This window comes from Bombina bombina, chromosome 6 (assembly GCF_027579735.1).
Source record: "Bombina bombina isolate aBomBom1 chromosome 6, aBomBom1.pri, whole genome shotgun sequence".
Classification (NCBI taxonomy): domain Eukaryota; kingdom Metazoa; phylum Chordata; class Amphibia; order Anura; family Bombinatoridae; genus Bombina; species Bombina bombina.
In genome coordinates, this window is record NC_069504.1 from 258,944,012 (window position 1) to 258,966,101 (window position 22,090).

At 40.0% G+C, this 22,090-nt stretch overlaps 1 protein-coding gene across 1 annotated transcript in view; it reads right to left on the bottom strand.

Moving 5' to 3' along the window:
* Nucleotides 1-22,090, bottom strand: part of MYRFL (myelin regulatory factor like) — a 477,269-nt gene that overhangs the window by 361,695 nt on the left and 93,484 nt on the right.

Consider the following 22,090-nt stretch of genomic DNA (forward strand, 5'->3'; position numbering starts at 1 on the left):
TTCGGAGCAAAGAGAGAGCAATTGAACATCAGAGAGAGCTGAAATGCAGAGACAGGGCTAAATAGCAGAGAGAGTTGAAATGCAGAGACAGGGCTAAATAGCAGAGAGAGTTGAAATGCAGAGACAGGGCTAAATAGCAGAGAGAGTTGAAATGCAGAGACAGGGCTAAATAGCAGAGAGAGTTGAAATGCAGAGACAGGGCTAAATAGCAGAGAGAGTTGAAATGCAGAGACAGGGCTAAATAGCAGAGAGAGTTGAAATGCAGAGACAGGGCTAAATAGCAGAGAGAGTTGAAATGCAGAGACAGGGCTAAATAGCAGAGAGAGTTGAAATGCAGAGACAGGGCTAAATAGCAGAGAGAGTTGAAATGCAGAGACAGGGCTAAATAGCAGAGAGAGTTGAACAGCACAGAGATTACTCTGAGTTTATAATTAATAACTACTACTGGTGGGAATTATAGTTTATTATGTCTGGTAGATATTGTTATCTGTATGTTTTCAGCAATGTTACATGTGAAGTTGTTAATTAATAACAGTAATACTAGTTTAATCTAAAATAAATGGTTTGAAATGTTCAACCAAAACCTAATCTAATAGTATGTTGTGTATCATTGAAGAAGTGCCCCTTTTTATGTACAGCTAATGGCATCTGCAAGAAAACTCGCACCAAGACACCAACATCAACAAATGGCGTGATTTTATATTTCAGATATATTTGATTGTATTTTGCACTTTTTTTTATTGGAGATGTATGGACTATGCGCTGTGGGGGGTATGCTATAAAGTCTGAAGAAGCTTCCTCTAAGCTTCCGGTAATAGACTAGGTATTGTGAAGGATAAGACTCTCTAGCGCTCAAAGCTAATACCCCAATAGGAAAGATTCAAAATATAATGAGCAGTTTGTAATATCAAAATTTATTCAGCTATGTGACAATGAAATATATATATATATATATATATATATATATATATATATATATATATATATATATATATATATCTTTAAAACATTATTTAAAGTCGGTTGGCCAACCTTGTAAAATTTATGTTATAAAAACAATAATAAAAAGCAGTCAAAATGAATTCAGTTGTTTAACTTCATAAAATACTGAACAAAAGCTTTACTATGAAATCGGAGCTAATGGCGTTTTAGTACAAGAATAGTTCCTCGAGGTTTTGTTTGAAATTAATTGCGGCTATTTTGTACTTATTTGCGGCTATTTTATACTTAATGTGTCAAATGATTTCAATGTTACTATAATCACTATGATTGTAACAGCTTATTCAATATACATTAATTCAGTATACATTAAAAACAATTGTTACGGCTTATTCAATAAGGGTACATATTATCCTTATTGAATAAGCCGTAATAAGATCACTTAGTCAGTGCTTTCAGAATCAACAAATGCAATATGTTCCCATCCGGGCTGCACCATTAACCTATTTAAATGCATCTTTTAGGTTGCAAGAATGGAAAGATTGTGCTCTGTTTTTCTCTTGTTATATGGTCGTTTTACAACTTTCACAAGGACATTTATTTATAGATTTATTTCTAGTGTTTGTTAAAGGTCCATTTCCAGTTTGGAGTAAACTGTACACAACATGGTGGATACAAGTTTTAATGCAAAAGACTTTGCTGTTTTGTATCTTTAGAAGAGACGAGATCACGCAATTGTGAACACTGCGGCCTTGATGATCCAAACATCATCAAAGTGACGATATTTTCAAAAGGGATCTGTTGTGGGATTGAAATTACTGGGGAAATATTCAAAAGGGCTAAAATCAGTGTTTGAGGGAATTCTTTTTACATTTTACTATAAATCTTAGTAGGTGGGAATGCTGTTCTGATATTGGTGATAATTTTAAAGCAGCATTGCCACCTACATTGAAGATGTAATGTAAATGATCCCTTTTACATATGTTACACATGCACATTGCCTAATTCATGCATTCGATACACAACCAAATAAACAAATGGCAGCCTACTTGAATTAAAGAATAAAGAAAGAAAGTATTTTAGCTTTAATACAATTTTTTATTCCTTATTCTTTTAATGCAAAAAATCCCCAATAAAACTGATATTCAGCCCTACACTATTAACCCCTAAAGCAACATAACACACAACACAACCTAACCCCACTACGCTATTAACCCCTAAACTGCCATAACCCCCAACACAGCATAATCCCACTACACTATTACCCCCTAAAGTGCCATAGCCGCAAAGGTAACCTAACTCCACTACACTATCAACCTCTAAAGTGCCATAACCTCCAACCTACATTGAAACTTAGTTTACATATGCATTATTTGAAATGTTACTATACAGAAACTATTTTTTTTTATTAATCGCTGTGTAAGCACACTTCAAAAACAACACTAAATGCATAATTGTGCACTTTGTAGTGTTAAACTTTAGATCCCAGTCATTTGTCCAATCCTCCAATTTTTTTTTATTTTTTTTTAAACTTTTATTTACATCCAGCAGTATATACAACAAGAAGTTTAAATTCACATCTTGCGCCACGCAGGGCCCGATGTGTTCTTTTTTTTTCCAAAATAACATGGCATACAATAGACCAGATAATGCTGGAAAACAAAAATTCTATATTAATACTAATATTGTCAATATTTCTCAAGGTTATGCCATTACATCATAAATAACATATATATTGCTGGGGATTTTTAATTTTATCCCTTAGACATCACGACCAAAAACAAAAAACATTCACTATATATCATACCAAACCCACACCGAAAAAAGAGAGAAAAAAAAACAAAAACAACCACAAAAAAACAAAACCTGGTTAATCTCTACCTCTCTCCTCATCTACCAGATTCCTAAGAGAACAATCTCTGAGTTTTTGAATGGGAAAATCATATAATCTATTTCTGTCTCCTGAAGTGCCTTTATAAATATTGCCTATTTATTGAAAAAATTTCTTATATCTGATTCCTTATCAATGTTAGTATCTTTTTGTTCCAGTACACATTGTTTTTTCAAGTAATTTTTAACTTCGGTGATCGACGGCAAGGCTCTTGATTTCCATTTTTTACAAATCAAATATCTGGTAGCTAAAATGGAGAGATTTACTATTTTTTCACTAGTCTGAAAATTACCTTCTGTCGGTAGGCAGAGTATTATTTGATACAATGAGAGGGTCAGTGTTTCTATCTTTAATATAGTCTTAAGCCAGTATTCTAGTTTTTTCCAGAAGTTTCTTATTTTTGGACAGTGCCAAAACATGTGCGTCAAATTTTCCGCAGGATAGGAACATTTGGGACATTTATTAAATTCTTGATTTTGAACTCTGAGACCTTTCTCCGGAGTAAAATATGCCTTGTGAAGGAGCTTTATATGCGCCTCTCGCCAGGTGGCTGATAACGTAGTGCTTGCCACTTTGTTAATTGATAATTGAAGAGTTTTCGGCTAAATGTTAGTCTGAGGTATTAAAGTATTCCAAGCCAATGTCATGTTATCTAGAATAGGGGCACCTTTACTAACGCCCAGTATATGATAGCATGAACCAATGGACATGCACCCAATTTTGATAAGATTTAACCAGTTTTCCAGTTTGCCCAGCTCCCAGCACCATCCTGCCTCCCTAATTAACTCCATAGTAAAATGTCTTATTTGCAAATATGCAAAAAAATCTTTATTAAGGAGGTTAAATTTTATTTTTAATTCCTCAAATGTCCTAACATGTTTTCTATCTTTATCTATTAAATAATGCACTCTATCGAGATCGCTATTATGCCACCTGTTAAAAACTTCTGAGTTTATCCCTGCTGGAAATCGTGGATTCCCTATCAAGGGAAGATGATTCGATATAATGGTAGTTAATGAAAGAAGCTTAGATAATTTCCACCAGCCTTTATTGGATTCTGTACAGTTTTGAGACTTTTAATCTCTGTTGGACAATCCTTAGGTAAGGAGTGTATTAAGGCTGCGGGCAGATATGGTTTACATACACATTTAGTTCAAGCTCATTATTTAAGATGTAGTTTTTGGTAAAGATCCAATCAGCAACTATACGAGCTAAGAAAGTGAGATTGTAGAATCTAATGTTTGGTAATGCTAAGCGTCCATATTCCCGTGGTGTGGCAAGTTTCGCGAGGGATATTTTGGGTCTTTTTCTTTGCCATATAAACTGTCTAATTACAGTATTGAGTAGACGAACATCTTTTTCTAGCAGAATTAATGGTAAATTTTGAAGAATATACAGAAGTTTTGGAAGGAGAGTCATTTTAAATAGTTCTATTCGGCCTGATATTGATAACGGCTGATCCTGCCACAGCTTAAGTTTCTCCTTAATATAAGTTAGCATAGGATGTATATTAATTTTATAGAGGTCTCCTATATTACTTGGTATATGAATGCCTAAGTATTTAAAGGAGTCTGTAACTACCTTAAAAAGGATGTCTACAATAGAGGTATTGTTTTTCCTGAGCCATAGTATTTCAGATTTTGACTTGTTCACCTTATAGCCTGAGAAAGAACCAAAATGATCAGTTATTTGAATAAGTTTTGGTATATTTAGCTTGGAGTTGGATAGATAGATCAAGAGATCATCAGCATACAGTCCAACTTTCATTTTTTTACCATTAAGAGATTCCCTTATCATTATTGCTAATGGTTCGATGGCTATGTCAAAAAGAAGCGGAGAGAGAGGGCAGCCCTGGCGCGTGCCTCTGCCTATGGTAATCGGGAGAGAAATGTTATCTTTTATTATTAGACTTGTGTGAGATTGATTATGTAAGTTTTCTATAAATTTAAGAAAATTACCAATGATCCCGAATTTTGTTAAAGATGTTGTTATATGGCCAAATGTTACCAAATCAAACGCTTTTTCTGCGTCGATTGACAAAATAGCCAAGTCCGGGAGGCCCTCTCTCTCCGCCGTTTGAGAAGATGAATTCTGAATATAGTCTAGGGTGACAAGGAGCTCTCTGATTTTTGCCGCAGAGTTATGCTTATTCAGGAATCCTGCTTGATCCGTATGTATTGTTTTTGCTAGGATGGTCTGTAATCTATTTGCTAAGATGGAAGATAAAATTTTATAATCTGAGTTTAATAACGCAATTGGTCTGTATGACTCTTTTTGCATAGGATCTTTCCCTGGTTTTAAGATCAAAGTAGTGCAAGATGAAGAGAAAGAGGGTGAGACTGGTTCATTATCAATATAGATCTTATTGTATAGATTACATAGATAAGCTGTTATATCTGTTGATAAAATCTTATAAAATTCGTTTGGTAATCCGTCTGGACCAGCTGCTTTATTAGCGGCAAGTTTCATTATTACTCTCTCTATCTCTTCCTTTGTAATTGCAGAGTTGAGGCTAGCAGTTTCTTCAGCCGAGGCTATAGGGTGTATAATTCTACTCCAAAAATCAGCAGCTTTCTCTATGTCATACCCTTTACTTGTATATAAGTCTTGGAAATAATTTAAAAATATATTAGAAATGTCCTCAGGCTTTGAAAATTGTTTCCCTTTATGTTGGAGTTTTTCAATGGAAGGCTTTTTTCCTTCGTTTTTAACCAATTTGGCCAGCATTTTTCCAGATTTATTACCAAATCTATATAGTTTGGCCTGGAGCCTGAGGTTTTTATGAGTTTCTTGAGTCATTATAAAAGTGTCTCTGGCGTTTTTAGCGCGAATATATTTTGCCCAGTTTAGGGGAGATTTTTCAAATAATAAGCGGTTATAGGAGCTAACCAATGAATTAATCATTTCCCTTTCTCTTGTCCTTATTTTTTTAATTAAAATAGCTTTTGCAGTTTCCCAGAATAAACTTGGGCGCTGTATATAGTTGCTATTGAAATTGGCATATTCAAGAAACTTCAAGAAACTTGTTTCTGAGCCAGTTTTTAAATTTTAAATCTGTGGTTAGATATTAAGGAAAAAAAAACGAGAAAATTTGGGTTTTGAGTGATTTAAATAAAGCTCAAGAGAAATAGGCCCATGGTCAGATAGAAGAATTGGCATTATTCCAGTTTTTATTCGTGTTGTGGGTATGTGCTCATCAATTAAAAATAGATCAATCCTGGAAAGGGTCTTGTGGGCTTTAGAGAGACAGGTAAAATCCTGGGTGCTGGGGTTCTGTACTCTCCAGATGTCACGTAATGCTAGGTTTTGCTTAATTTTACTGATTAACTTGGAGTCAAGATTATCTTTTTTTCTGCTTTAGCTGTTTAAAATTTCTTCTGAGTCTATCTAGGGGGCATTGTGGTGCCATGTTGAAGTCTCCTCCCAGGATCAGGTGGCCTTCACTGAGTAACATAAGTTTAGACTGGATAAAATTCCAGAATTCTGGGTCAGAAGTATTTGGTCCGTATACATTGCAAAGTGTGTAAATCACCTGGGCCACTTTTAATTTGACCAGAACAAATCTCCCCCCAGGATCGGTCTCAGAGTACAAAATCTCTATTTGTAGTCTTTTCCCAATTAATATGGCCACGCCTCTTTTTTTCCCAATACTTGGGGCAGCAAAGATTTCTTTAACCCATTGTATTTTTAATTTTAAAGATTCCTCTAAGTTTAAGTGGGTTTCTTGTAAAAAGCCGATGTCGGCTTGTGCCTTCCGCAAGTGGGCGAGTATCTCCTTCCGTTTAATGGGGGTCGAGATGCCTCCTACATTCCATGATATTATTTTTAATTTATTTATCCTTTGCGTCATTTACATGAAGGAAGGAGAGATGAGAGAGAGATAGAGATAAAATTAAAAAAAAAATAAAAAAAAATAAAAAAAAACCCCACCCAAAAAAACACAACCCCAATAATCACACATACCAGACAATTCATCCCCAGTCCAGGGGGATTCCCCGGTGATAGGACTTATCCTTTCTACAATTACAGGAATCATCTAATCATATATCTATGGATTCAGTGTCCTAAAAAATTTCTCAGCCAGTTGAACATCCTCAAATAAATGTGCTGTGTCGTTCACTACGACTCTAAGTTTTGAAGGGTAAATTAGAGTGGCACTGTGTCCATTCTGTATGAACTTAGTGCATATCAGGGCAAGCTCTCTTCTTTTAGAGGCCGTGTATGCTGAAAAATCTTGAAAGATTAGGATCTTGACATTATCTATGAGGATTGGCTGGTTTTTGCGGAAGTGTTGCAGTAGCATGTTCTTATCCTGGAAATTAAGTAGCCTTGCTATGACAGGTCTGGGACGATTACTATTTTTTTGTCTAAACGAGGGATGCCTATTCTATGCGCTCTTTCCACTATAATCGGGTGATAAGCTGGGGGGATTTTTAAAGCTTTAGTAAGCGTTTCTGATATAAAAAAATACAGATCTTCGTATTGCTTATATTCCGTGAGGCCTATTATGCGAATGTTATTTCTTCTAGAGCGATTTTCTAAATCCTCCAGTCTGTCATAAATTTTTTGAATATAACTATTCAAGGTTTCAATTTTAGAGCTATATACTGTTGTCAGATCTTCCAGATCTGACACTCGCTGTTCTACTTCTTGAATTCTGTTGGAAAATTGTCTAATCTCTTGGGTTAGTGAAGATATGTCCTGTTTAATTTCTGTTTTAAGAACCTCAAATTTAGGTGCAAGAGCATCTGATATACTAGTGACCAGGCTCTGTAGAGTATTTGATTCGGGCATAGTTATCATGTGAGATAGAGTTGGATCTGTGTCAGTGATAGGTTCTTGTGTGTTTTTGGATTTTCTGTCCCTTTGCCTAGCTGCCATGTTTGGAGAAGGTGTCTTAGATGAAGTGGAAAGAAATTTGTCCATGTGCCGTGCTTCTATATGTGATAGTGAAAAAAAGAGCGCCTAGTAAGACGCTTATCAGTGAGGTGTAAACCAGGTGTGAAAAAGAAATAAATAAGTAAGGATGAGAGGGCAGGGAAAGTGGACATGAATTTGAAGATCCCGGGTGGGATTAGTTCGGGGAACTAGGAGAGTGAGGGTGTGATAGTGTGGGAGAGGTGAATGTGATATAAATTCAATTTTCAGGGGCAGTGTTTAATAAGAGAGTGAAAGTTTTTTGGCAAGGGGCAGCAAAGTTATGATCTATACTATAATTAAACTGCCCTGCTGATGTCTGTTAAGATATTCTACATTTATTATATTACTGAATGTGGGTGCTCAAATTAGAGTGTTGAAGTTGACGAGCTTATCAGGGAGAAAAGAAGAAAGGTGAAGGGTATAGGGGAAAATCAGGATATTTGTGGTTTAAAAAAAGGATTGAATATATGGGATTAATGACAATTTCAGATATTAGAATTCTAAGAAGTGTTCAACCTTTTATAGTATATACCAAAAAAAAAATCTTATAGGAAGTTCCTTCCTCCTTTTCCTTTTGGAAGATAGAGTTTTTACTTGGTTGAGCAGTTGCAGTATTAATTAATATCTCCTGCTAATTTACTCATAAGATCAGTAGGGGATTATTTTAGCTAATTCTCTGGATGTATCTGCTTGCATCTATAGTTAATCAAAATCGGATTAGCTATGAGTATACAGCTTCCATCCCATATATAACATATGAGAGAGAATATAATATAATTTCAGGATAAATTACTTTTTGCAATTTATAGACAAATAGATAGTGATATGGTGCTCTTCTGCTCCTTTATTTTCCTGTTATTCTCTATTTTCTGCAAAATATTGGCTGTGGCTATTAGCCAGATAGATACATTTTAATGTTAAGATCCTGTATTTTTTAATTTGTTTAGCTAGGCTTAGCTATTTTTCTGAGTTGTATTTCCAAATTACTTTTCCTTTATCAAAAGAAAGGGAAGATTGTATTTTAAAAGAGAAGAAGGAGTCTACTATTCTTACTGTTTTACTACTATCAGTCGCAAAACATTTGTTTTTCGTTATTCCCTTACTCTTCCCTTCCTATTTTGTTCAATAGCTATGTCAAGTTACAATTCAGCATAAAAAAAAAAAGAAGAAACGGCAGAAAGAGAAGAAACAATCAGAAAAAGAACCCAGGAGATTTAAACACAACCAATGCAGTAAAAAAATTAAATCTAAAGTTACAAATATCATATGGGGATAAAGCAGTATATAACCTTATCTTGACACTGGGTTTGGTACTTTTGGAGGAAGGAGTATACTGATTAGCAGTTTACTAATACTATCAGTAGATTTTTCCTTCTCTTATTATTTTTCTTTTTTTTCTTTTTCTCTCATCCACCCTTTCTTATATTAACATCAAGGCTATATTTGTATATATGCAAAAACAGTTTTGAAATAAAGCACACCATGAAATAAATAAGCAACTTTGCAAATTCAAGTGTAGATACAATAAGTAAGATAAAACATTATGTTACAGTTTCAAAAAGATTTAGTGATCAGGTTTTGATTATCTAGACAGAAGTGGCAATTTGTTACTCTTTTTCTCCATGTTCTATCTAGCACAACTATCTTAAAGGTAGGGATTTTTGTGACTTTCGTGATATGGGCAGATTCTTGTACCGGAGGGCTTAATTCCACAGTATTATGTTTTAAAAATAAGATTTCTTATAGGCAGAAATAAGTACTTTCATCAAGTTTAAATATCATGAAGCCAGACCATTATGACAATGCTAAGAATGTCCCACATCTGAAAACTTTAGGTAAGGGATACTAGCTTCTCAAGTAAAGGTGATCTGTCTTGCCCATGGGAGCTGTATTAAATGGTGAGCTATTAATCCCTTTTCTTTTAACTTCCCTTTTCTTATTTTGCCAGTTCTTGCCTTTATTCGTATGACCTGTCTGTATTAAAGGGCTAAAGAAGGTAAAGGTAATATTTTCGTGTTACCCAGACATTACCAATATTACCCGCTGAAGGTCTAAAGGTTGTCCACACCGGAGAGAGATCCCTTCCCTATTACGGCCCCTCTCTCGCAGCACCGGTGGGAGAGGGGACGTTTGATCCGGTTTCTTGAGGATGTAAAGGGTTGCCCCGCTACCGGATATCCAGGCCGGCCAAGCAAACAGGTGTATGGCAGAGGTTGGCACGCTAGGTGCCTGAAAAGGTTTTCTGGAAGCAAGTAGCAGTCGGTCCCCTCACGCAGCACCCGTGGGAGGGGACTACACAACCGAGAAAGAAGTGCGCATCTGACAGCCTCCTCACCTCTCCCTCCGCCTCGACAAGGAACCGAGAGAACCAGCACAGATCAGCCGGTCTCCGGGCTGGCAGGAAAATTCTGGACCCGCATCTAATCTTGAAGGTAAGTGCGGGGAGCCTCTCTCTTTGGGCCGTGACAGGTATAGATGAAGTTCGACCAACAGTCCTGTAAATCTCAGCGTCTCAAGGCAAGACTGAGTATGAGTGAGATTTCGATAGTCAGACCTCCCAAATCCTGTTCTTTGTTACTTTAATGTAGATTCAGCGTGGTAAAAGAAAAAAGTCTCCTCCTGGAGCTGCCATTTTCTATAGCTGTGTTTAAAGTAGAGGATAAAGGATAAGGTCGTATGACTGCTGCCGTATGCAGCTCAGTGCATTGATGAGGCACTGTATGGGTTCTGGAGGCGTTGAATTAGCCAAGCAAGCCGCGCTGGGTCAAGGGGTTTGGGCGCGGGAACTCCGCCAAAGGCTTGTAATGGAGGTAATACTGCACAGGTGTTCCATCCGACCACACACCTGAGCTCCTCCTCCGGAACTCTCTCCCTCCAATTTTTTTTATATCACATCTGATTTGGTTCCCCCCCCGGACATCTACCCTATTACAAATTTTTGTATAATTTTTCCCCTATAGCCCTTTGCTAATATCACTGATAAATGTTAAACAAAACTGGCCCCAGAACTGACCCCTGAGGAAGACCACTTGTAACAGCCCACTCTGCTGAAGGTACTCCATTTACTAAGTCACTCTGTTTTCTAGGCTTAAGCTAGCATTCTACGCAGTTCACAATTTTTGAGTCTAGAACAAGGAGAGTTTGTGAATTAGTTTGTTGTGTGGGGCGGTGTCAAATGTTTTGCTAAAATCTAGATATGCTACATCAGATGCCCCCCCCCCCCCCCGTTTAATACATTTATTACATAATCAAAATGTTATGTCCGTGGGATATTTCTCTATCAGACCAATTCTGGCCAGTAGTCTTCTTATCCCAGCGTCAAGTGGAAAGATAAAGAAAAATCCCATGACAAAGAGGAAGTAGGATAAAAGGAAGGTCACAGCAGCAAGAAGATAGAGTAATCTACAAAGTATCTGTTTGCAAGGCAGGAGAGTATGGTATACTGCAGTATTCAGCAACAGGTAGACAGTCCAATCTTTCAAAGTACTTAGAGGGCAAGGAATATTAGAAGGTTGCAAGGAAAAGCAGGATTCAGAAACAGGTAGACAGTCCAATCTTTCAAATTATTTAGAAGGCAAGGCAAAAGAGAAGGTCTCATGGCAAAGCAGGATTTAGCCACAGGTAGACAGTCCAATAATCAATAGACAAGTGCAGTCTAGTTTACACAAGGAAAACATATACTTGGGCAAGGAAGTCAGAGTGAGGTTGTGACAGGGTGCTAGGAATCAGACTGAGACGAGAAGTGCAAAAATAATCACACCTTTATTAATAGCAAAAAATAATAAAAAGTCCACAAGTCAAATAACAAGCCAGGAGTCAGAACCAGAGCTGGTTGTCAGACGAGCAGAGTCAGGAGCCAAAGCGAATAGTCAGACAAGCCAGAATCAGGAAAAGGGAAAACAGCAGAGTCAGGAACAAGCCAGGGATCAGGAACCAGGAAGGACGTCAGGCAGCCAGGTAATACACAGGAACTCTCACAAACAGGTCTGAGACAACGCAAAGGCAAAACATACTGAACAGAGGCCCTTTAAATAATAAGTGATGACATCACAATTCTGAGACTGCATCCTGTCTCACATGGATGATGCACACCAGTCTGGCCATAAAATGAAGTGCAGGAATTGAGCAGCATCCCCCACAATGCACCATAGTCAGGAAGAGAGGTGAGTAAAATGGCTTCCAGCAGGACATGGCAAACACAACAGGGAAAAAACCCTGGCAGTACCCTCCCCTCAACGACCCCTTACCCGCGGGAGGACAAAAGGCTTATTGGGGAAACGGGCATGGAAGGCACGGAGGAGGGCGGGAGCATGAACATCAGAGGAGGGAACCCAAGAACGCTCCTCCAGACCGTAGCCTCTCCAGTGAACCAAATACTGTACATGGCCCCTGAACATACGAGAGTCAATAATGCTGCTGACCTCATACTCCTCATGGTTGTCAACAAAGATATGACGGGGACGAGGCAACACAGTGGTAAACCGATTATAAACCAATGGTTTCAAGAGGAAGACATGAAAAACATTGGAGATGCGCATAGCAGGAGGAAGGTCAAGAGCGTAGGCCACAGGATTAACCCGTCGGAGTATTTGAAAAGGACCAACATAACGGGGAGCCAATTTATTGGAAGGCACACGAAGGTTCAAGTTGCGGGAGGACAGCCAAACTTTCTCACCAACCTGGTAGGAACGTGCGGGCAGATGCCTACGAACAGCCTGGAACTTTTGGTGCTACATAGAATGATGAAGGCAATCCTGAATCTGCACCCACGTGGAAAGGAGTTGCCGGAGATGCTCCTCTAAAGCCGGAATACCCTGAGACATGAATGAATCGGGCAACAAGGATGGTTGAAACCCATAATTCGCCATGAACTGGGATATCTTGTAGGAAGCATTAATAGCACTATTACGAGCAAACTCTGCCCAAGGTAACAGTTCAAACCAATTATTGTGGTGATATGAGACATAGCAATGGAGGAACTGTTCCAGAGCTTGATTAGACCGTTCCGCAGCCCCATTGGATTGAGGGTGATATGCCGAGGAGAAGGAAAGCTGGATCCCCATTTGAGCACAAAAGAAACGTCAAAATCTGGAAACAAACTGGCTACCCCGGTCCGACACTATCACCTTGGGTAACCCATGTAAATGGAAGACCTCCCTGGCAAAAATTGAAGCAAGCTCCTGAGCGGTAGGCAACTTCATCAAGGGAATGCAATGTGACATTTTAGAAAAACGGTCAACCACCATAAGGATAACAGTATTGCCATTGGAAACAGGGAGCTCGACAATGAAGTCCATGGAAAGATGTGTCCAAGGACGCTCACCATTAGCAATAGGTTGAAGAAGACCCACAGGAAGACGTCAAGGAGTCTTATTCTGTGCACAAACTGAGCAGGAGGCAACATACGCAGCAACATCAGAACGAAGACCTGGCCACCAGAATTGTCGAGTGACAGACCAAATCATTTAGTTCTCACCTGGGTGACCTGCGGCTTTAGGATAGTGGTAAGTGTGCAAAAGTTTAGTTCGAAGAGTCTCAGGAACAAAACACTTACCACTAGGTTTCTCAGGAGGTGCATTGGTTTGTGCAGCCAGGATTTCCTCCCCCAAGGGAGAAGTCAAATTAGTATGTATGGTAGCCAAAATATGGTCAGGAGGTATAACAGGAGTAGGTACAGACTCCTCCTTGGACAGAGGCGAAAATTGTCGAGAGAGGGCATCAGCCCTAACATTCTTACTACCAGGCAGGTAGGAGACCACATAATTAAACAAAGACAAAAATAGCGCCCCTCTGGCCTGTCGGGGGCGACAAACATTTTGCTTCAGATAGATAAGTTAAATTCTTGTGGTCAGTAAGAATGAGCACTGGAACGCTAGTACCCTCGAGAAGATGCCTCCATTCCTTAAGTGCCAAAATTATGGCCAGTAATTCCATGTCGCCAATTTCATAATTGCACTCCGCTGGAGACAATTTCTTAGAGAAGAAACCAAACGGATGCAAGGAACGGTCAGGCGTAGGATTTTGAGACAAGAGGGCACCTACTCCAGTCTCAGACGCATCGACCTCAAGAACGAAAGGCAGGACAGGGTTAGGATGAGCCAGAACTAGAGCGGCAGCAAAGGCAGTCTTAAGACTATCAAAGGCCTTAATGGCAGTAGGTGACCAATGGAGTGGATCATTCTCTTTACGGGTCATGTCTGTGATAGGTTTGACTAAGGAAGAAAAGTTTTTAATGAACTTTCTATAGTAATATGCGAACCCCAAAAAACGTTGAATAGACCGAAGACCAACTGGGCGAGGCCACTGCAGAACTGCAGATAACTTGTCAGGATCCATGGAGAACCCTGCAATGGAGATAACATAACCTATGAAGGTTACTTGAGTCTGATGGAACTCACATTTCTCGAGTTTACAAAACAGGCCGTTCTCACGTAGTCTCTGAAGAACCCGTGTAACATCAGAACGATGAGCCTCAAATGTGGGTGAGTGTATGAGGATGTCGTCTAAGTACACCACAACACACTGTTGCAACAAATCTCATACGACATCATTAATAAATTCCTGAAAAACAGCAGGAGCATTACATAGGCCAAAAGGGCATTACAAGATACTCAAAATGCCCGCTCCTGGTGTTAAATGCTGTTTTCCATTTGTGGCCCTCCTTAATCCTCTCAAATCAAGTTTAGTAAAGACTGTAGCTGCCTTGAGGCGGTCAAAGAGTTCCGTAATATGCGGAATAGGGTAAGCATTCTTAATGGTAAGACGATTAAGACCCTTATAATCGATACATGGTCTTAACTCGCCACCCTTTTTCTTCACAAAGAAGAAGCCAGCCCCTGCAGGAGAGCAGGATTTGCGGATGATCCCCCAGGACAGAGCATCGGCAACATACTCCTCCATAGCACAATTCTCTGCAACAGACAGAGGGTACACCCGGCCCCGAGGAGGAATGGCTCCGGGTTGCAGGTCTATGGCACAATCGTAAGAACGGTGAGGAGGCAACGTACCAGCATGCACTTTGTCAAACACATCTACGAACTCTCGGTACTCCTCTGGCAATTGAGAAACCAAAGAAGTGCACAAGACTTTAACTGGTTTCTGAAGACAAGTGGAAATACATTGCGGGGACCACGTCAAAATTTCGGACCTGCGCCAGTTGAGACTGGGATTGTGCTTTTGGAGCCAGGGATAACCCAGAACAACCGGTAAATGTGGAGAGTTTATCACCTGGAACTGGAGGGTTTCAAAATGGAGAGCCCCAACAGCCATGGACAACGGAGCAGTTTCATGAGTAACAAGTGCGGGCTGAAGGGGCCTGCCACCAATGGCCTCAATAGCAAGCGGAACGGACCGAGGCAAAACAGCAATGGAGTGCTTTGATACAAAAGCACTGTCAATGAAATAGCCTGCAGCACCGGAGTCAACAAGAGCCTGGGTGACTATGGAGGGGTCCACCCAGGAAAGGACAACCGTGACCAAAGGTTTCTCCTTCAGCGGTTCCGGTGACGAGGATAAACCACAGAAGGTCTGCCCCCGACAGGACCTTAGGTGTGAGCGTTTCCCGGCCGTGTAGGACAAGACTTCAAAAGGTGGCCCTGTAACCCACAATAGAGGCAGAGCCCCTCCCTCCTCCTAAAGGCCCTCTCCGCCCCGGAGAGACGCGTGAATCCCAGCTGCATCGGCTCAGCAGTACCTGGTGACTCGGGACCAGGAGGCATGGGAGGAGAGGAAGGCATGGGTGGGAACAAACACGTAGGAGACAACGGAACAGGAGGCTTCCGCAAGTGCTCCTTGAAAGAGGGCCTCTCTCTGAGTCTGATGTCAATTAGGATAAAAAAAGACACCAATGCCTCGAGATCCTCTGGTAAATCTCTGGCAGCAACTTCGTCTTTAATCGCATCAGAGAGCCCATGAAAGAAGGCGGCAACAACAGGGCTTCATTGTTCCAACCTACCTCTGCGGCAAGCGTACGGAACTCAATAGCATACTGAGCAACAGATCTTGTACCTTGCTGAATGGACATGAGTCGTTTATAAGCAGAGGAGGAGCGAGCCGGAACATCAAATACCCTTCGAAAGGAGGCCACAAATTCAGGGTAATTTGAAATCACAGGTTTATTAGTCTCCCACAAGGGATTAGCCCAGGCAAGAGCTGTGTCAGAGAGTAACGAGATGAGAAATCCCACCTTAGCTCTGTCAGAGGGAAACGCCTGAGGTAACATCTCAAAGTAAATGCCCACCTGGTTCAAAAACCCTCTGCATTGAATAGGATCGCCTCCATATCGCTGAGGTAGAGGTGCAGAACCGGACATGCTCCTGGTAGGCATAGGTGCAGCAGCGGAAAAAGGAGCAGCCATAACTTGCAGGACACTTTGGTCCAAAAGTGCAAGTCAGCAGGGTTTGCAGGGCTAGTGCAAATTGATCCAAGCGGTGATCCTATACATCCATCCTGGAAATTATGGCAGGTAAAGGTGGATTATTAGCACCATCAGGATTCATGGCCTTTGCGTAATGTCAGGGTGCCAGGAATCAGACTGAGACGAGAAGTGCAAAAATAATCACACCTTTATTAATAGCAAAAAATAATAAAAAGTCCACAAGTCAAATAACAAGTCAAGAATCAAAACCAGAGCTGGTAGTCAGACAAGCCGAGTCAGGAGCCAAAGCGAATAGTCAGATGAGCCGGAATCAGGAACAAGGAAAACAGCAGAGTTAGGAACAAGCCAGGGATCAGGAACCAGGAAGGACGTCAGGCAGCCAGGTAATACACAGGAACTCTCACAAACAGGTCTGAGACAACGCAAAGGCAAAGCATACTGAACAGAGGCCCTTTAAATAATAAGTGATGACATCACAATTCTGAGACTGCATCCTGTCTCACATGGATGATGCACACCAGTCTGGCCATAAAAGGAAGTGCAGGAATTGAGCAGCATCCCCCACAATGCACCATAGTCAGGAAGAGAGGTGAGTAAAATGGCTGCCAGCAGCACATGGCAAACACAACAGGGAAAAAACCCTGACAGGTTGCTATAAATAGTCTGTGCTAAAAGCGGCGCAAATGAACACACAGCGTGGGTGCAAAGATGTGCTCCAAGCGACGTCAAAGATGTGCCCAAATGGCGCAGCACACATCAATGACGCAAATAACATCAAAATTGCGCCAATACACGCAACAACCAGAAAGGGGCCATAGCAATGATAAGTGTCCTAGCAACGGCCAGGTACGTGACACAAACAAGTCAATTAGATTAATCTGACATGATCTCCCTGAAGTAAAACCATGCTGATTTTGGTTCTCTAAATTGTTTGTTTTGCAAGCCATAATTCTTTCTTTTAAGAGACTTGCCATTCATTTTCTTGTTACTGAAGCTAAACTAACTGGCCTGTAGTTACCAGATTCTTCCCTACTGCTCTTTTTATGAAGGGGTACTACATTCGCTATTCTCTAATTATCTGGAACAACTCTTGTCAATAGTGTCTGATTAAACAAATCAGTTAATGGGGCAGTTAGCCCAAATTGAAGTTCCTTTAAAGGGACTGTTTATCCAAAAAAAATTCTCCTTTAATTTGTTCCCAATGATCCATTTTACCTGCTGGAGTGTATTAAATTGTTTACAAGTAGCCTGTTTATCCTTATTTCGGCATTTAAAATAGCTAATTTAGCCTGGGATACCCCCACCTATACTAAAAAGTTTCTATAATTAAAAGTACAATCTACTCCAGATTTTGTATTGTTTAAAAAGATAGATAATCCCTTTATTACCCATTCCCCAGTTTTGCACAGCCAACACTGATATATTAATATACTTGTACCTTGTATCTAAGCCTCTGCAGACTGTACCCTTATCTCAGTTCTTTTGACTTGCATTTTACCCAGCCATTGCTGACTTGACGGGGGTGAGCACACTGTTATCGATACAGCACACATGAACTAGTGCTGTCTAGTTGTGAAACAATGACAAAATGCACTGAGATAAGAGGCAGCCTTCAAGGGCTTAGAAATTAGCATATGAGCCTACCAAGGTTTATCTTTCAACAAAGAATACCAAGAGAACAAAGCAACAGAGCTTTGGTTTAAAGAGAAATATAAGGTAAGGACGCATGTGTGTGTAAACATAGTGATATCTGATTTTACCTGCAAGCTCAACCCATTGTAATAGGCTGTGGTTTTAAAGCACAAAACTAGCTTATATACACAAATAAACCTGAAAATGCTATTACTCATACATTTTATACTCTGCAGTATATTGGAAAAAAACATTTAGGGAAAAACAATTTTACAGTATACTGTCCCTTTAAAACCCTTGGATGAATATTATCAGGACCTACTGACTTTTGTACATTTGATTTTGATAATGCCAACAAAACCTCATCCTCTGTAAAAAGTACTGAGCTCATTTCCATTTTTTTGTAGCATCCCTTAATGTAGACAGTCTAGCTTCACAATATTTTGTGAAGTCAGAACAGAAGTATTCATTGAGACAGTGTGCAATATGCTTATATCCTTCTACTCTACCATCAACTGTTTTCAGTTTTACTATTCCAACCTTAGTTTTTCTCCTTTCGCTGATATATTGTATCTAAAGAATGTATTGTCCCCATGTTTTACTGACTGTGCTATCTTCTCTTCTGCATAAGCGTTAGCCTTCCTAACTAATTGCTTAGTATTGTTGTTGGAGTCAGGGCCGTTTCTAGAGAATCTGGCTCCCAGGGCAAAATTCAAAAATGCGCCCCCTCACAGATTCTAAAGTCCCCCTCCTAGACCTTGCACGTCACTGTCATTTAGAGGTCAGCTCCAAAGCAGCAGTGCACTACTGGGACCTAGCTGAACACATCTGGAGAGCAAATGACAAGAGACAAATGTGTGTTGCGGCCAACCACCAGTTAGCTCCTAGTAGTGCATTGCTGCTGCTAAGGATATGTACATATGTTTTTCAACAATGGATACCGAGAGAACAAGAATAATAGAATTGTCTTAACATTTTTTAGTGTATCCTGAATTATGAAAGTTTAATTTTGACTTTCCTATCCCTTTAAATATGTCCTTTTTCTACTACAATGTTTTTTCCAAATATATTGATATTATCTAAAAATTTCTCATAGCTATGCATATTTATTTGCTTACTGCATGTCAATCCCTTTAAATTCTTATCCAAAATGTATCTACGTCCAATAGACTTTAAAGTTAAACTTGAAAAAAGTAATCAGGTAAGATTTTCTAAAGGATTGCAATATGGCACTGGGTGTATTTGTAACATATTTAGGGGTCTATTACAATTATTTAGAAAAGTTATAATTTTTTTTTACAAAATACACTATTAAAGTCTATGAGATTTTTGCACATAAATAAATTGATAAAGAACTGTAATAGCTGTTTATTTTTCAAATATACTATACACACAGGCAGTAATAGACAGACATGTACACACAGGCATTAATAGACAGAGACATGCACTCACAGACAGTAATAGACAGAGACATGCACTCACAGACAGTAATAGACAGAGATATGCACTCACAGACAGTAATAGATTGAGACATGCACTCACAGACAGTATTAGACTGATATGCACTCACAGACAGTAATAGACAGACATGTACACACAGGCAGTAATAGACAGAGATATGCACTCACAGACAGTAATAGACAGAGATATGCATTCACAGACAGTAATAGATTGAGACATGCACTCACAGACAGTATTAGACTGAGACATGCACACACAGACAGTAATAGACAGAGACATGCACACACAGACAGGGATAGACATAGACATGCAAACACAGGCAGTAATAGACAGAGACATGTACACACAGGCAGTAAGAGACAGAGACTTGCACACACAGGCAGGGATAGATAGGCATACACACACTCAGGCAGTAATAGGCAGATACACACACACACAGGCAGGGATAGATAGGCATACACACACTCAGGCAGTAATAGCAGACACACACACACAGGCAGGGATAGATAGGCACACACACACACGAACACACACACACACTCAGGCAGTAATAGCAGACACAGCACTCACATGTGAGTTTGTGAAAACTTGCCACTATTAAAGGGACATTATACATTGATTTTTTCTTTGCATAAATGTTTTGCAGATGATCTATTTATGTAGCCCATAAAGTTTTTTGGTTTTTTTAATGTATAGTTTTGCTTATTTTTAAATAACATTGCTCTGATTTTCAGACTCCTAACCAAGCCCCAAAGTTTTATGAGAATACCGTTGGATACCTACTCCAGCTTGCTCCTGTTTATGTAAAGGGTCTTTTCATATGCAAAAGAAGGGGGAGAGGGGAGTGTCTTATTTTATATCAGTATCTGTGCATCCTATTCTTTATAGTAGTGTCTATTACATGCAGTTATATGAAAATGAGTGTATACTGTCCCTTTAACCTTTATTAAACAATAAGTAAATACATTTTAAAAAAGCATAATGTCAAAAAGATTTTTTTTTTAAATTTAACAGTCCTTAACAGAAAACCTGTTCCTTAGTATGTGGAAACCCAAGTTTTTTAAAGCACCCTTTTAAATTAGCTCAGTAAAACAAAAAATATGTACATATCATTATGTAAAGACCATGTATAATTTATCAGATGCATTAAACATCATCTCTTTAGTGACACAGATAAGAGATAGGAGACTGCTTTCCTCAGGGTGATTCCTCTCCTTTTTTCTTTCAGTTTTAGCTCTAAGTAGTTATCCGGTTTTAACACACCCCCTTTGTGATCTTGTTGCTCCATTAGTATGTTTTACATCCAATGCAGCCAATTAACATAACAGCTTCCTTTTATATATATATATATATATATTTTTATTTTTTATTTTTTTTTTAATGTATATGCTTGTGATCTGTGTATTTTAACATTTGCAATACCAGTAGTTTATCAAGCAAGCACTGCCACTTGCGGAAGCCTCCTGTTCCGTTGTTTCCTACGTGTTCGTTCCCACCCATGCCTCCCTCTCCTCTCATGCGTCCTGGTCCCGAGTCATCAGGTACTGCTGAGCAAATGCAGCTGGGATTCACGCGTCTCTCCGCGGTGGAGAGGGCCTTTAGGAGGAGGGAGGGACTCTGCCTCTATTGTGGGTTACAGGGCCACCTTTTGAAGTCTTGTCCTACACGCCTGGGAAACGCTCACACCTAAGGTCCTGTCGGGGGCAGACCTTGGGTGGTTTATCCTCATCCCCGGAACCGCTTAAGGAGAAACCTTTGGTCACGGTTGTCCTTTCCTGGGTGGATTCCTCCATAGTCACTCAGGCTCTTGTTGACTCCGGTGCTGCGGGCTATTTCATTGACAGTGCTTTTGTATCAAATCACTCCATTCCTGTTTTGCCTCGGTCCGTTCCACTTGCTATTGAGGCCATTGGTGGCAGGCCCCTTCAGCCCGCACTTGTTACTCACGAAACTGCTCCGTTGTCCATGGCTGTTGGGGCTCTACATTTTGAAACCCTCCAGTTCCAGGTGATAAACTCTCCGCATTTTCCGGTTGTTCTGGGTTATCCCTGGCTCCAAAAGCACAATTCCAGTCTCGACTGGCGCAGGTCCGAAATTTTGTCGTGGTCCCCGCAATGTATTTCCACTTGTCTTCGGAAACCAGTTAAAGTCTTGTGCACTTCTTCGGTATCTCAATTGCCAGAGGAGTACTGAGAATTCCTAGACATGTTTGACAAGGTGCGTGCCGGTACGTTGCCTCCTCACCGGTGTTACGATTGTGCCATAGACCTGCAACCCGGAGCCATTCCTCCTCGGGGCCGGGTGTACCCTCTGTCTGTTGCAGAGAATTGTACTATGGAGGAGTATGTTGCTGATGCTCTGTCGCAGGGGACCATCCACAAATCCTGCTCTCCTGCAGGGGCTGGCTTCTTCTTTGTGAAGAAAAAAGGTAGCGAGTTAAGACCATGTATCAATTATAGGGTTCTTAATTGTCTTACCATTAAGAATGCTTACCCTATTCCGCTTATTACGGAACTCTTTGACCACCTCAAGGGAGCTACGGTCTTTACTAAACTTGATTTGAGAGGAGCGTACAATCTCATTAGGATTAAGGAGGGCCACGAATGGAAAACAGCATTTAACACCAGGAGCGGGCATTATGAGTATCTTGTAATGCCCTTTGGCCTATGTAATGCTCGTGATGTTTTTCAGGAATTTATTAATGATGTCCTACGAGATATGTTGCAACAGTGTGTTGTGGTGTACTTAGACGACATCTTCATACACTCACCCACACTTGAGGCTCATCGTTCTGATGTTACACGGGTTCTTCAGAGACTACGTGAGAATGGCCTGTTTTGTAAACTCGAGAAATGTGAGTTCCATCAGAC